The sequence below is a fragment of the Epinephelus moara genome, chromosome 2, assembly GCF_006386435.1.
Source record: "Epinephelus moara isolate mb chromosome 2, YSFRI_EMoa_1.0, whole genome shotgun sequence".
NCBI classification, from domain to species: domain Eukaryota; kingdom Metazoa; phylum Chordata; class Actinopteri; order Perciformes; family Serranidae; genus Epinephelus; species Epinephelus moara.
This window is the reverse complement of record NC_065507.1, coordinates 29303191-29312141: the sequence shown is the minus strand read 5'-3', so window position 1 is coordinate 29312141 and position 8951 is coordinate 29303191.

The window sequence follows — 8951 nt, the reverse complement described above, 5'->3', positions numbered from 1 at the left end:
CATGAAGAACCACAAGTCAGGTGAGTTAACCGATTCTCAGTAAGGCTGCTGATTGAAAAAACTGTCCACGTGTATGCAGAGAAGAGAGGAAAACAAAACACACACACACACACACACACACACACACACACACACAAATGAAAAGTTAATAATAATAATTTGAATAATTAAAGCAAACACAATTTTTATCGCAATGCAGCCATATCATGTAGGCCAATATAATAAATCACCACACACTAACAGATGCTATTGTTCCTGCAGTAGAGGACAGGCCGGTGTGGACTAATGACAACTCTGAGGTCAGATGTGTTGTTACAGACCTGATGGTTCCATATTTGCTATGTTGTCTCTAAGTACATCATTTCACACATTTAAACATTTTAATCACAACAAACTTTGCATCGGAGAGAGAAGCACTACTCAACTTGCAGTGGACGATTTTTCATAAAAACTACCGACAAACTGAGACCTTTTGCCTCTGGACCTCATCTTAAGACCTGCTGTCACTGACAAACGGACTAATTCAAGGTAGACGAGAGATTTTGACACTCTTTTAAAGCCCATGTTGTTTTCTGTGTATTTTACCGTTGAGACTTTACAAAAAATGTACTGATGTAGGCAAAGTATGACCAATACCGCAATATTTTGCCCACATCAGTACTATTTTAGTGTGAATGAATTAAATTGAACTGGTGTTTGACTGTTACCAAGTTTAAATAAGCAAAGCTACTGTCTTTGGTTTACCAACTGTCTGTTTTATCTGTCCAACAAACAGCCCAGCATAAACATGCTAATAAAAATGTAGCTTATATATTTTTTGAACTTCTTGGTGATATAGGCCATCAGTGCTGCAAGCAGTGACACAAGCACTGAAGCCTTATTATTTGAATATGCTCATAATTCAGCCTTTTTCTCAATATTAAGGATGTTTTTCATTTATAAGTATTTTACACAAAACATATTTTGAAAAAATGATGTCATCATGCTGTGAGAGCAACAGAGAGGTGTGTATTATGGAGATTTTCCTAGAAAAAAAATGCTGATATGGTGCTGGCTTTTTCTCATTCAGCAAGAGAGTGTACAATTGGCATGTTGTTGAATATCTGGCAAACATGTCCCTCTGTAAAACACAGCTATGTCTACTGTATGCATGGGCAGATTATGAGACAATGGGCCCCTGGGCACAGATATGCAAAAGGCCACATTAGCTCTCCTACACAGGGTCAGGACACAGAGTTTGTGCTGGTTTTGCCTCTTTTTTGTTGTTTGCGTCTCTCTGAGGTTATCTTGTGTGTCTTTGAGGTCATCTTGTGTCGATTTTGGTTGTTTTATATCTCTGTTGGCGGTTGTGTGTCCCCTATGGTCATGTTGTGTCTTTTTAAGTCATGTTGTGTCTTTTTAAGTCATGTTGCGTCTCTCTGAGGTCCTCTTGTGTCTTTGAGATTGTTCTGTGTTTTGCATCTTTTTTGGCGGTTGTGTGTGTCCCTTAATGTTGTGTCTCTTTGAGGTCATGATGTGTCTTTTTAAGTCATGTTGTGTCTGGCTTAGGAACTTTTCTCTTTAGGATAATTTTGTGACCCCCCCCCCCCCCCCCCCCCCAGCAGAGTTGTCTTTTTTCCTGCAATTTTGTCCTTTGAAGTCATTTTGTGTCGTTTTTGGTTGTTTTATGTCTCTGCAGTGGTTTTGTGTCTCTTTGAAGTCATATTGTGTCTTTTTAAGTCATATTGTGTCTTTCTGAGGTAATTATCTCTTTAGGATCATTTTGTGATATTTTTTCCAGCCATTTTGTCTTTTTTGAGGCCATTTTGTGTGTCGTTTTTGGTTGTTTTATGTCTCTTTGAAGCAATTTAGAGTCTGCAGTGGTTTTGTGTCTCTTTGAAGTCATGTTGTGTATCTCTGAGGTATAGGCCCATTTGTGCCATTTTAATAATTTTGTGTCTCTCTGAGGTCATTTTATATGGGGTGCCGTTTGTAAAGTGGCTCACGCTGAAAATAACATCAACATTTTGCCACATTTAGCTTCAAATAATGTTTAAAAAAGTGTTGTCACGTCACCTTTTACCACATTTACAGCAATATTTGTTAACTTAGAAATATATTAAATAGTTAAATCTAAATATTAAATGTGGCACCTAAATGTTAAATGTTAAATCTAAATATTAAATCTAAATCTAAATATTAAATCTAAATCTAAATGCTAAATCTGATTCTAAATATTAAATCTAAATCTAAATCTAAATGTTAAATCTAAATGCTAAATTTAAATCTAAATGTTAAATGTTAAATCTAAATGTTCTGGGTGAAACTAAATATTCAGCTAATATGCAAATTCACACTGCTGGTTGATGGTCAGACTGTGTTTATAGAACTTATCGGGGGAAATGAACACTTGAACATACATAAGCGTGATAATAACTACCTAAAATAACAAAAAACATGTTTGGAGAAATTTTATTTGACGTGTACAACTCACACGTGACGTGTGAGTTGTTAGTGTCCCTTCGGAGGGAATCACCTTGTTGTTAACAAATACTTCCGGGTAGAAAACCAGCAGAGTTAGCCCCGTTAGCAGTGTCTGTAATGACTTTGAGTTTTCACGTCACTATATCACCGTTTAGACTAATCTGGTGTTTGTAAAGTCTATAAACACAATGATTGAACAAACATTACTATTTCTGTGTGCATGTTTTGTAATTAATAACATGGTTATCATAGATTAGCGGGGCTAACCGTTAGCTGTTAGCCCCGTTAGCAGTGTCAGATTAGCGGGGCTAACCGTTAGCTGTTAGCCCCGTTAGCAGTGTCTGTAATGACTCATTAACTCAATAAACGGTCCGTGAAAAAAATATTTTTTCCAGCGGATGTCTTAGTTACAACATGATTGAGCTAGCAAAGCAGTTTTGTGTTGCTATGTGTGGTATTTATTCAGTTTTGGGAAATCAAAATGTTTGTTAACAGCAGCTGCAAAGCTAACATCAGGACGTCATCTGTTAAAAGCCTCCCGTTGTCGGATACAACATGACACTACTCCAGTTAGCTCAATCATGTTGTAACTAAGACATCCACTGGAAAAAATGTTTTTTTTCACGGACCGTTTATTGAGTTAATGAGTCTTTACAAACACTGCTAACGGGGCTAACAGCTAACGGTTAGCCCCGCTAATCTACGATAGGCTAACAGCTAACGGTTAGCCCCGCTAATCTACGATAACCATGTTATTAATTACAAAACGTGCACGCAGAAATAGTAATGTTTGTTCAATCATTGTGTTTATAGACTTTACAAACACCAGATTAGTCTAAACTGTGATATAGTGACGTGAAAACTGTTAGATATTCATATGTAGCTAAACTCTGCTGGTTTTCTACCCGAAAGTATTTGTTTCCACACTAGCAGATTCTGGCAGACAGCTCAGCTCCTCCATCTACAGCGTCTGGCACGAACCTGCAGCACCCACCTCCACCTGCAGATTCTGACAGACAGCTTGACCAAACCTCAAACTAACCCTCTGCCAGCAGGATGCAGCTGCAGCCTCCACCTGCAAATCCTTGCAAAAGCTTGGTCAGATGTCCAACAAAAGCCTTTGCCATCAACCTGCAGCCACCGCCCCCACCTGCAGATTATGGCAGACAGCTCAGCTCCTCCATGTACAGCCTCTGCAGCCTGCATCTACAGCCACTGTCAGGAACCTGCAGCCCCCGGCTCCACCTGCAGATTCTGACAGACAGCTTGGCAAAACCTACAACTCTGCCAGCAACATGCAGCTGCGGCCTCTGCCTGCATATTCCAGGCAGAGAGCTTAGCCAAGCCTCCAACTACAGCCTCTGCTGAATTCTGTCACCTTGCCATGTGAAGACCTCAGCTAACCAGGGACCAGAGATGCACCAGGGACCAAAGAGCAGAGATGCACTCATAAATATAACCTTTCAGGTAAGATAGACATTCATAGCTGTGTAATAACAGCATACCTGGGCTGATAAATTAAAGCCACCTTTATGTTACATTCAGTTTACATCATCTTCTTCCTTCAGCTCCTCCATCTACAGCCTCTGTCAAGAACCTGCAGCACCCACCTCCACCTGCAGATTCTGACAGACAGCTTGACCAAACCTCAAACTAAGCCTCTGCCAGCAGGATGCAGCCACTGCCCCCACCTGCAGGTATTTCCACACTGGCAGATTCTGGCAGACAGCTCAACTCCTCCATCTTCAGCCTCTGTCAGCAGCCTGCAGCCTGCAGCCGCTGCCTCCACCTGCAATTTGTGGCAGATAGCTCAGCTCCTCCATCTATAGCCTGTGTCAGCAACCTGCAGCCGCTGCCTCCACCTGCAGATTCTGACAGACAACTTAGCCAAACCTCCATCTCCAGCCTCTGCCAGCAAGCTGCCCCACTGGCAGCTCCACCTGCAGGTTCTTGCAGATAGCTGTGGACAAACCTCCATCTCCAGCCTCTGCCATCAACCTGCAGCTACCACCTCCACCTGTAGATATTGACAGCCAGCTTGGCAAAACTCTAACTAGAGCCTTTGCCAGCAGCCTGCAGCCGCTCTCCACCTGCAAACTCTGGCAGACAGCTCAGTTACTCCATCTACAGCCTCTGTCTTCAACCTGTAGCTGCCTTCTCCACCTGCAGATTCTGGCAGACAGCTCAGATCCTCCATCTACAGCCTCCATCCACAGCCTCTGTCAGGAACCTGCAGCAGCCACCACCACCACCTGTAGATTCAGACAGCCAGCTTGGCTAAACCTTAAACTAGAGCCTCTGCCAGCAGCCTGCAGCCACTGCCTCCACCTGTAGATTCTGGCAGACAGCTCAGCTCCTCCATCTTCAGCTTCTGTCAGCAACCTGCAGCCGCCCTCTCCACCTGTAGATTCTGGCAGAGAAATATGGCCAATTCTTCATTTATAGCATCATCCAGAAACCTGGCTGGTGCATAACACTATGGGATATTTGGTAATGTCTTCGTGTCTCAACCATGAATTTCCATTTAGCCTGTTTTTGAATGCATGTTAGAAGTTATTAAACCTTTAGAAGTTGTCAATTGGAAACAGCGATGCTATATATCTGTGTGACTGAATATCTAAAAATAATGTGTAAAGTGCAAATTCTTTGTGCTTTTCTGCAGGCCCTGTTGGACTTAGCAGACTTCCAGGAGCTGATTAAGGGCTGGGAGGACAATTCCATCATTTTCTAACAGAGAAACTTATTTAACTTCCCCATGCAGAGACATCCACCCTGCTCTGTATGAAAATGTCCTCAGATTACTTTTTTTTTTTTTTTTTTTTTAATCATGATTTGGCTCTATATCAGTAAATTTGGCTTGAATTGGTTTGAAAATGCTTGTTTGTCTCTCACTTTCTTACAAGTCATCAGTATCTACAGTTTAGAATATTAGTATGTCACTACAAAGAGTCTTGAGTTTCAGTTCCCAATCAGCGAAAGCTCATCAGTGATCTGCAATTATAAAACATGTTAATGAAGTATTAATAATGGATTCGTATAGTAATCCATTGATTTTGCAGTTGTAAATGTTATAAAGTTGTTTAGAAATGATTTTGTTTTCGATGGCCTGCAGCCCCTTTCCAGAAGGTCAAACATTTATTTTCCTGATAAAGGAAGGATAAAGGGAACTCCAAATATAGCATCATTCAGATCAGATGTGGTTTCATGATATTGAAATCATAGTTTGGGGCTCTCCTGATGTTCTGTGTCTTCCTCCAAATGACATGCCTATCTAAGCTTAAAGCATCTAGTGAGTAAGTGTGTAGAGCAGGTGTCACAAAGTGCTTCACAATTAAAGAAAAAAAAAAGCAAATTCAAGACAGCACAACAGACACAACATAGAGATATAAAACATGCCAAAAAAAAATACAAATTATAAAATGAAGTGACATACTAAAAACTAAATAAAGGCAAGTCTGAAGAAGTGGGTCTTGAGTTGCTTTAAAAAGGCATCTGCAGTGTCCACAGACCTGCAGTCCAACAGGAGAGAGCTCCAAAGTTCAGGTTTGGTGATGACCTCAAAAGCCCAGTCTACTTTTGTCTTGAGCCCGGAAGGAGAAACAAATGATGAGGTGGTAAGTTCGGTGTAAAATGTGAGAAAGCCATGACATGCATAAAGCATGTGACATGTCCACTGAAGCTTCCATTCCTCTGAAGAGATTTAAAAAAAAAATAGCAGCAAACTAAAGTGTATGTGGTGTGATGAGGAGACTGTAGTCTTCCTCAAGTGTATAAACAGTGGCGCCATATGGGGGGAAAAACTAGGACAATTCCAAGGGCCCCAAATTCCAAATATGTGAAAACTGTAGTTTAGCAGCATTAAAAATATTTTATATTGTCACATAATATATCAGTTTTTTCATTGACATATATTTCAGTTGAAAACTTTAAGACGTGCTGTCTACCTGAGTGGACGTGTAAAAACATCCTTGAAAATAGCATGTATAAAAAATAAAATAAAAATTATGCCTAAAGAGGAATAGAAACTAAATAGAAACTGAAAAAATATTGACTGAGGTATTCATAATTCATGCTTGAAAGGGTTAAAAAAACGTCTGGACAACATTCATTTATTGGGTTGAGGATGGATTCATGGGTAAAGATTCATGACGTCACTATTTCTCCACTCCCCGCGTGGCCAATTAACAAGCGCGAGGAGAAGGACGGTTATCTGCGCACGCGAACAATTAACTTTTACCGTTAATTTTAAACGGAAAACAAACCGTCATTAAATGAATTACATTTCAACTGGCTGCAAGAGAAGCTGAAAAGTAGGTGAACACAGTTTTATGTACTACGTGACTCGAGTATTTTCCGTAACAGGTTAGGGAGGGTTAGCAGGAGTAAGAGCACAGGTGTAACGTTAGCTAACATCATTAATGCTAACTGGAAGCAGGTGTGCTGGTTGTTTGGCTGGTGTTGCCGCTGATATTTGTTTAAGTCAAAGTATGTTACATTTAGTGGCATGGGTATATTTTATTTCGTTTTAATGTATTCGTTTTTTACCTCTTAAAAGAAACAACAACTAAGGCTTAAGCTCTGGATATGTAACACAGGCCTGTAACGTTAAGCACACTTCACTTAGGAAACATCAACCACAGTATATTATTTAAGCGTGCCTTGGGGTTTAAGCCTCTATTGGTCCAGGTAAAGACTATTATATGCATTGTCTAAGGCAAATTAAATGTTAATCTGCCTTCAAGGAATACAAACTGTTGCCCAATCTCGGCTTTTTGGAGCTTTGAAGCTGGTTCTCTTTAATAAGTTAGCTGTGTTATTGACTGTGTTCATGCATTGTTCCTTATCTCCTATGGATAATGAACTATGCCTGGTCTCCAGCCGTGCGTTAGATTGCAGCTGAAGAATCCAATTTTCACTTTATTATACTTAAGTAATTTCTCATCTGTTCTCAGCATTTCACCTGCTTTTTGCAAACTGGAATTATCAGTTACCCTATTGTATGAATGTTTTACAAAGACACAAAGTAGTGTATATATACTCTATGTGATAAATATGCAACCTGATTTAATGTTAACAGTATTATATTGCCTGTCAAAACAACACAGAAAGACATAATATAAAGCCAGTCAGGTACAGTAAGTTGCCAGCAAATGGTAAAACTCACCAGTGTTGCCAGATTCGTCCTGTTATGTTTTACTGTCACACTGTACATGAAGGTTTGACACAGCAACAATAAGCAGGCATAGCTTTGTACTATGCATAACAACTGTCTAACCACAAAACCACATGAGCAGTATTGACAGAGGTCACATTATGGGCCGCCTAATGTCACCCAGCATTATTATGTTTAATTCAGGCTTGAATGTAGGGTGACTATAATTAGAACTACAGTCAAAATGGTGTTACACTGTGTTGGTGCTTTCTATTTTAAGGGAAGGATCAGTGAATTCAAAGGTGGCGCTGGCATATGACTAATGTACCTTTTGGACAGCAGGGTGTATAGTCAGCAGGGAGTGTCCTTCAGCTGTAGACCCAGGTTCAAGTCGCTGCGTCAGCATTTGTTTTTGTGGAAGTTGCTAAATTCTTACAACCTCGAGGGTATCTGTCTGACTTACTCCCTGCTCTGCCCTTCCTGTCATCAAGAGCAGTGACGTAGTTAGGGTTGCTGAACTAATGTCAACATGTCATTGATAAGGACTTGCACTCTGAGGTGATTAAATTACATCACAGACACTGCTTAAGTGCCAAGTTATGCTGCCTGCCAGTTAGAAACATTCATCAGCAGCAAAATAAGTCCAGAAACTGGCACATTGTAGCACTATGAAACAACTGACAGCACTCAGACAGGCCAAGTATTCAAACCACAGATACTTAAAATACGTACGTTTCATACATAGCATATCAACGTTTCTAAAGTGACAAAGTATGTGAGCAAATTTTGTCATTTGGAGGTGGAAGGTATGGTGGATGGCGTGACTCCCAGGTGAGATGGCTGCCAAGCTGCTCCATTAGAGTAGCTGAGAGTGAAGATCAGGCACAAGGGCTCAGTTGCCCATTACTTTTTTGACATACGGTAATTATGCACCTTGTAAAGTATTTTGAACAGTAATTTTATGTATAGCCCAATCAGTGCTGGATTTTTGAGGCAGATATTGATAATTTAGAGTTAAAAAAATCTGATAATGAATGATACATTGCCAATTATTTAGTTCTGGTTGACATGTGATGGAAAGATGGAGAGGTTTCTAAATAACCTCAAATATATATTTGGCATTTGTACTGTACTGCAGTATGTTGTTCATTAGCCAACACATATGCCACATATGTTTGACATGAGCCTATATTGGGCCGGCTCAGTCTAGCTCTAGATTTTTGCAGCCTCTGCCCTTGTTACCACTACTTTACTTCTTTTTAAGAAAATAACGAGACAGCGGCATGTGGCATCCATCCAGCTCTCCTCCATTGAGTTTTTCCATAATAAATTTGTT